Source organism: Haemaphysalis longicornis, unplaced genomic scaffold (assembly GCF_048455015.1).
Source record: "Haemaphysalis longicornis isolate Haplotype H1 unplaced genomic scaffold, Haemaphysalis longicornis Haplotype H1 scaffold_14, whole genome shotgun sequence".
Lineage (NCBI taxonomy): Eukaryota > Metazoa > Arthropoda > Arachnida > Ixodida > Ixodidae > Haemaphysalis > Haemaphysalis longicornis.
This window is the reverse complement of record NW_027526245.1, coordinates 57,724,821-57,733,393: the sequence shown is the minus strand read 5'-3', so window position 1 is coordinate 57,733,393 and position 8,573 is coordinate 57,724,821.

The following is an 8,573-nucleotide window of genomic DNA, read 5'->3' as shown; positions in this document are numbered from 1 at the left end:
TCGCGATGAAATGCGACGTTGTGCTTCTGCGGGTGGATAGTGCTTCCCATGGTCTGGATTATCTTTCTCGAGCAGCGTACGACTCAACCTCTCATGGGGTATGTGCAGTGTGCGTAGCTAAAAGCCATCTCGGCTTGTGCGCCAGAGTTAAGTGACTTGCTGTTCGTCCCGCAAACCGCGCGCGAGGTGAGTACCGAGTTTACGAGGGGCACGAGGAGGCAATTTCCACGAGTGAAACTTAAGCGCAAAGGTTTTTCACAGGGACGAGAAAGGGAACGACACAGGCGCTTACTATCAACTGAAAGTTTTAATGAAAACGAATACACATTTATACCAACCTCAGACAGAACAACCCAGCACGTGTGCCCTTCGCACATGCGTACGGCCGTACAAGAGAACCGCCCGATTCCATTCTCGTTTCTCTTCTCCTTTCCCTCATTCTCTACCCCCTCTCCTTGAGAAGTTGCACTTCTTTATCTAAAATACTCAGCGAAGGGTGACTTATACAATCGGGACCCTTAATCCGGATATGGAAGGCTTCTGCAAGTTCCCTGGTGGCACGGTCTCTGTGCTTAAAAACTACTACCGTGTCCGTGAAGTGTGGCTGACAACGTGGCTGATAACCGCATTTAGAACAGTGCTACACCAGGTGTGTGTAGGGCTTTCCTTTCAAAGAGGAATGATGCTCCCTCAGGCGTACATTCAGACAGCGGCCGGTCTGGCCGACGTACACCCGGCCACAGGACATGGGAATGCAGTACACAACATTAGTCCTGCAACGAACAAATTGGAGCCCGTGTTTTATCAAACAACCTCGTGGGGGGGGAATTGCCCCGGGAATCGAGCCTGTTGCTCACCATGGCGCATAAACTGCCCAGCTTGTTCCTGGCCGAGAACACCACATTGACGCCGAATCTTGAGGCGATGCGACAGCGCATGTACATAGGGAATGACTGCCACTTTTTTGCTCTGTTCGGTATCTGTTATGTGATGCGCGAACCCTTTCAACTGTTTCACAAGACGCTGACAGATTGCCTGGAGGACGGAGAGGGGAAACCCTGCGTTCTCCAGCCGAACTACTTGTGCATTAAAGCTTTGTTGCGCCAAATGATAATAGGACTTGCTGACTGCGGATTTGAGACACGTGTGGGCTATCCCATTTTTAACCAGCTTGGAATGAAAAGAAGCCAAGTTCAAGAGTGGCTTATTAGAACGGGGCGGGTTATAAGAACGGGATAGCCCACACGTGTCTCAAATCCGCAGTCAGCAAGTGCTGTTATCATTCGGCGCAACAAAGCTTTAATGCACAAGTGGTTCGGCTGGAGAACGCAGGGTTTCCCCTCTCCGTCCTCCAGGCAATCTGTCAGCGTCTTGTGAAACAGTTGAAAGGGTTCGCGCATCACATAACAGATACCGAACAGAGCAAAAAAGTGGCAGTCATTCCCTATGTACATGCGCTGTCGCATCGCCTCAAGAAGACAGCTGACAGATTCGGCGTCAAGGTGGTGTTCTCGGCCAGGAACAACCTGGGCAGTTTACGCGCCATGGTGAGCAACAGGCTCGATTCCCGGGGCGATTCCCCCCCCACGAGGTTGTTTGATAAAGCACGGGCTCCAATTTGTTCGTTGCAGGACTAATGTTGTGTACTGCATTCCCATGTCCTGTGGCCGGGTGTACGTCGGCCAGACCGGCGGCTGTCTGAATGTACGCCTGAGGGAGCATCATTCCTCTTTGAAAGGAAAGCCCTACACACACCTGGCGCAGCACTGTTCTAAATGCGGTTATCAGCCACGTTGTCAGCCACACTTCACGGACACGGTAGTAGTTTTTAAGCACAGAGACCGTGCCACCAGGGAACTTGCAGAAGCCTTCCATATCCGGATTAAGGGTCCCGATTGTATAAGTCACCCTTCGCTGAGTATTTTAGATAAAGAAGTGCAACTTCTCAAGGAGAGGGGGTAGAGAATGAGGGAAAGGAGAAGAGAAACGAGAATGGAATCGGGCGGTTCTCTTGTACGGCCGTACGCATGTGCGAAGGGCACACGTGCTGGGTTGTTCGGTCTGGGGGTGGTATAAATGTGTATTCGTTTTCATTAAAACTTTCAGTTGATAGTAAGCGCCTGTGTCGTTCCCTTTCTCGTCCCTGTGAAAAACTTTTGCGCTTAAGTTTCACTCATGGAAATTGCGAACCAACTAGCTCGTCTCTCCATTTTGCTTCAGGAGGAGGCAATCCATCGTCTTTCAATCGCGGTTCGGACTTGCAACGCATGTTGTGACGTTGTGTTCGTTCGAAACGCATCTCTGGATTGTTTGGAAGTTTAATAAAATGTATGCGTCAAACTCGGGCATTCGGCTCAGGGCGTTCTCTGTGATTGCAAGAAATAAGTGCCACGGGGCTTCAACGCTTTCTTTATGGAACGTACTGACGTAAGAGAATATCCATGTCGTGTTATGGCCCTGTTGCATTCAATACAAACGGTTAAGCGTCTGTTTACACTTGTTTCGTTTGTCGTAAAATGTCCCAGCACTCCGGCACTCCGCTGGCAGATCAGCCGGCGAGCCGACGCTGAGCAGACGACTCATCTCTTTGCCGGAAGTGCGTGAAAAAGCCGCCCAATAGCAGAATGTCTAGCTCATGACGAAAATCTGGGAATCGATGACGTAGACATGCGAAGATGGCGGCGTCCAAAAATACGAAGGGAAGGGTGAGAAAAAGCGACAAACTTTGCAACAAAAGTGTGAGCTTTCCGCTGCGCGTAAAAGAGTAATACCTGGCACAGATGATGTTGACGCCCCAATCTAACGATTGCGCTAGTCAATTTAGTGTGCTCAAAAGGCCTTTCAGGGCCCCTTTAAGCTTGTGTGTTTGTGGGTCGGAGTCGGTTTGACATTTTTAACTGCGTACGTTAGCTAGTGCTATTTAGAAAGTTGTTGGTGTGCGCATTTCTCGAGTCTGCATGTCCCCTTACGGTGTGGTGTTGCTGAGTTGTATATTGACGGTTGCTGTAGCTGTAAGCGGTACTGAATCTTCTCGGGTTAGTCGCACACCATTGTCTCGCGCGCACGCACTGCACAACTTGTTTGTCAGAGCGTCTGTCTTTAGACTTATCGGCATTTTCAAACTTTCGTGTTAATTGCGTTGGGTTGGTCTGCTGAGAGCTATAAATTTACTGTGCTAATCACGCTATTCCGTTTAATGTTAATGTGCGCTCAAGGGGTTAGCGGCAGCGCTGCTTACGTTTATCTGTGCTGTGTGTGTAGTTCCAGGTTTCTTCCAATGCCTTCGATGAATTCAAATGTTCTATTTACACTAGTCAACTTAAGTTGGTCCCCTGACGTGTAGTGAAATGCAAGGGAAAGTGGTTGTCTGAGCAGTAGCGTAGTGACAAAACGTTCCTTTTGTGGAGGGGAAAGCACGTGGGAACACGCAGAAAGCGTAGTGCCGTTTCTATGCTGTCAATGTCAGTGGTAACCTGAGACCTCAGAATAATTACGCATAAAGCTCACGTGTGGACTATGAAAAGTTTTAACATCACAAAGTAAGTTTAAAAACAATCCATTCCTGCATTTGTATGCTATCAATGTCAGTGGCAGCTCGAGTGTTAAAATAATTTTCAAAACGCTTAGGGTCAAAGTTGTTGCATCATGATGTGCACCAAACGTTAATCCGTTTCTGTTCTCCTTTGAACGTAGAAATTATACTGCAAAAGCAGATTGCTACATTCTGTATTCATACTCTATGACCTGTTCAGAAACAGTCTATAGCTGACTGTGGAGACATTTGGCCCTGCACTGATAGGTTGTGACAGATGTTTTTGTTCCTCTGCAAAACAACAATGAAAACAAATTATTTCCATTCCTTACATGCTCCTGCGAAGGCATGGCTCTGGAATTCACTATGGCTGAAGACATCTTCGGCATGCTGAAGGGTCGTTGGGGAGAGTGTGGCGGATTAGGAATGCCCTGTGGAGCTCATAGGCCACAAAAGAGTACCTTTTGAGTCGTGCATATTGTGCAGATATTCACCAGTTCGCATAGACCAAGAACAGGTGAGCTTAAAGTATGTTCAAATATTTTATATCTCAAATTTTTTAGGAAGAAAAGATTACCAGGGCTTCCGCTGTAAAAAAAAACATTCGAGTTTCGTGGAACGAATCAGACATTCTTCAATATTTTCTCGTGCTACCTGGGTAAATCAAGGCATGAATTTATTCTGATATTTTTGTACTGTTTATTTTCTAGGCAACAGGACTAACATAGACCTAAAACAGCGGAAAAAGGAATGCGTATGGCTATTTTAATTGTATTTGGACCGCTTCTTGGAAACGTATGATCACAAGGCAACACATTAAAGCTCTTTCACGGGATGAAATCATTGCATTCTACAAGTAAGTACGCACTGCCATTTTTGGGTCTTTTATGGCGCGTTTTTAGTTAGTTGCTTTATAAATAATGGTTTGAAACTTCTTTTCAGTGACAGCTTAGCCTGTGGTTCAAGGTGACAGTAGGAGCTTTTCGAAACGCGTTAGCAAAACTTTCCTGGAAGTGCACTTCAAAACGGCCCTGGCAGAAACGCCCGGATCTTATTTTTTTGGTTGGGTACGCTGGCATTTTGTTTTTGCGGGACTCAATTTCTGGGACTGTTCATCCTAATAAAATCTCACTGTTAATACGTTATCGTGAACGCCAATAATGGCGATTGTGTTCACATTCCGCCTATTACGGATGCTCCAACAGTGGCCAAAAAGTCCACTATTTTGTATTTAGTTTTGTAAATATTTAGCTTTTGCACCTTGAGAGTTGTTGCGGTCATTTGCCAGCACCACGGACACGCCCAACGTGGTTGCTGCTACAACAATACGGTGGCAAATGAAAATTTAAATTTCACTCTTTTAATACGCCCGTAGTACCAATAATACTCCCAAATACAGGTGTAGCTTGAGTAATGCTTGCATTGGATTTTGATAGGTGGCTAAATAAGGGATAATTATTTTTTGAAGGGAATTTTTAGAGTACAGAAAGTGACGTGTACAATAAAATGTGCCTGAGTTGTATTTTATAAGAAAATTGTGCAACAGCCTAGTTCAGCATTAGTCAGCTCAACTTCTCGCTCATACCACTACGCACCATGGAGGAATATACATCGAGAGGGAAATATTTTAGGTGGAAATAATTCCACGAAAAAATTTCTGCCACAGAGCGATATTTATGATTTCCTATAACTGGTCATTTATTTCTTTGCGGTAAAACATCGTTTAGCTGTAAGTTATATTAAGCCAGCGTCACTACAGCATTGTAGGGAGCACATTGTACAGTACAGAGAACATTTTTTGCAGAGAGAAGGTGTGTAAAATACAATGTCGAAAGGTGATTATAGTAAATTTTATTTGATTAATAAACGAAACCACTCAAGGATAAAAACCATTGATTGTCTGTGCTGATATTGTTTAGCGCACTTTCACCTTTAGCAGCACTCCCAGAAAAAAACCAAGAAATCACTGATTTTAAATCAATTACTGTGTTATGAAAGGGCCTAAGCAACTCACTCATTTAAAGCAACCATGTAACAAAATTTTCTTGTTTCCTTGAAGGTACATGAGATGAGCAGTAAGTCTTCTCGAGGCCCGGTTATTCTGAGAGAAGGGACTGACGACATCAATATTGCCCGCAAGAAACACATCACGGATGCGCCGCCTGCATTGTCACTTCGGGATGTGGTCATCCTCTTCGCCGCATATGTCATCTTTTTCATCTTGTCATCATGTTCTTATGGTTATGTGCTTTTGGAGAGTTCTTGGGACTTTTGCAGCGAGTTCTTGGAAAGCATGAGAAATTTGACAGTGGCCTGGTGCCATTTAGGTTGGAGTACTTTTAAGTTGGAGTACTGTTGGAATACTTGAAGTGTTCAGCTCTACTTGGGATTTTAAATTATTGGTAGATGTCAAAGTATCTCTTGAAAGGCATGAAGGAAGTCAGATAGAAGGCATGAAGGGGGTGAGGTCAGATGAACAGGTTTAAGTTACTGGCACATGCAAGTTTCATGTCAACTGAACACTAAATTTGTGCCTTGCTTTACGATTTTTTAGCATTGGCACAATGCGCAGGGTGCCTTTGAATCTATAGTGGGTGTTAATGGAGTTCATGGCACCGAATTGTAAAGTCCTTATTATTCAAGTGTAGCTCATGAGATTTTTTTCCCTGGCAGTGCTCCTGCTGAGGAAAAAGTGACAGTGCTATTTACGCAGATGGCTTCCCCCTTCATTGATACATTTTTGTACTGTATGTGAGCTGACACCCACGCCGTAGAAGAATTTAAAATGTGCGTATTTGGCTTGAACAAGTTTTCTCCTTTGAACAAAGTTGCATTTCTTGCTTGGCAGAAGCAGGGCTTTGGTCACAATTACACGGACAGCAAGACGGGAGGGTTTTTATAGCACGCAACTGTGAATTTTACCTAAGGTAAAATGTTGAGGCTAGAAAAAATGCTTTCAAGTCTGCTTTGTAAAACTGGTCACCTGTATGATTCAACGCTGGCTTGTTTGCTTCTTAAGGATGTATGACTTGTTCCTGCTTGAATTGATGACGTATATAATCAGTCTGCTTATTAAATGTTAATATGTGTAACATGCTCCCAGCTACCTGGTTTGAAAAATTATATAAGAATCACGTTGGCTTTTGCGCGATTTCTTGGGATGAAATATTTTAAACAACTACAAGTTGTTTGGGCAAGTAACGTGCCTTAAGTCAAAGGCCTTTTCAGGATGCTCATACAGTATTTTGTCTAAAAATAGCTTGATGTTTCACTTACGTCTGGTGTCAGGAAACTACTATCTCTAATAATCATGTTTTAATTGTGGTATGTGACCTCTCGTGTCAAAATGTTTGATCGTTAATCTTGGCTCGAGCGTTCTTTTCCTAAACTCTTGCACTGCACTGTTGTAGGTTTGTGATACTACAACCGTGTAGGGCTTTTTTTAGGCGTTTTCCTACAATTTAATAGCAAACTGCATTTTCCCAAACAGTTATGCGTAAACATAGTATGGCAAGCGCAATGAGTAATTCCGCCTTTGAATTACCTTGGTTTATCAGATAAGACAGCATATTTGATGCTCACTGTTGTATAATGTCTGTGTCAGTGCCGCGGTAGACGCGCACGTCTATTTATGTGTGAAGCAGTTGCCCCTAACACCGTCTTTATTAACCATGTTTTTGAGTAAAGGTGGATATGTGAAAATGCCACTTGGAGCCTAGTGCAATCGTTATGGTATTTATTCCTTGTACGTTGGTCATTTTCTGTGCAATTTAAAATAGACAGCTATTCATATCTGAAATGTATGCATACTAACACCCAATAAAGTTGTATAGTATATTGAAAAGCAGTGTGTGAGTCATAATAGTTGGTTTCGTGTGTATTTTAATGCAAGTATATATTGTTTCTTTTACATGCAGCTAAAACCCAGCACAGGATTCTGCGGGTGAAGCCAACGACTATGTGCCGCTCTAGGTGCCTCAGACCAACTTTTATATAGAACTGTGCTCCGATAGGCAACTGTTGGGAACTGTCAGGGACCACACTGCTGCGGTGGTTTCTGCTTTCCAGTTGTTGGTACCACTGCGGGTCGTATATCAAGGCTGTGTTAAAATGGTGCTTGCGGTTTCCTGCTGATACCAATGCATCCGCCAGCCTGGATTATGACCTCGGTGTATACCGACAGGAAAGCAGAAATATTGGAAAAGTGGAGTCCCATAGACAGCTTCCCAATGTCTATAGGAACACCGTTTTATATAAACAGCTGGTCTGAAGGTACCTAGAACGGCGCACCGGATAAATTCTATAATCATTTTACATGGATCAATGTTCCAGTCACTTAAACTACCCTTTTATTGGGAACAGTGATCCACATACTTTTGTTTGGAACACCGATCCACATAATTTAGTTGCAAAAATATGTGGTGCACTGTTCCACTTAATTTTCAAGGTATGTGGAACACGGTTCCAAATATATAACTGGAACTTTTTTGCGAAAAAGTTCCAGTTCCTAAGTGGATCTTACGTGGAACCAGATTAAGAGTGTAGGATACAGGCATGAGTGAGGCAAGCTCCGAATATGCGGGAGAAGCGCATGGCATTTGAGCGTCTGCGGTGACGCGGAGGGCGTTCATCCGCTGCGTAGGCCTCGGCTAGTGAGTTCTAGGATGCCTACATCAAAGCGTGCCGTGCCGGGCGTACGTGTCTTCCGCCAAATGCAAAAAAAAAAACATTATTTTAGGTTGCACACATCAACACTACCAACGAAAACATGGTTGCGCAAGAAGTAATGTCCATTCCTTTGTCCGACAATTGCCGCTTGTCCAATCAACCAGAGACTATATTGACTATTGCGTTGTTTTGTGCCGGGTTGCGGTATTTTTCCGGGATGTTTTGCACCGAAGTGTTAAAAAGGACATATGGGCATTATCGCTTATACAATTCGTTTCTTCCCTTTTCCAGATTCTCCTGGAGTGAGCTATGATTGATTTGATTATATTTGATTGACTGTGACGTTTAATTCGTCGACGTTACACAGGCGATC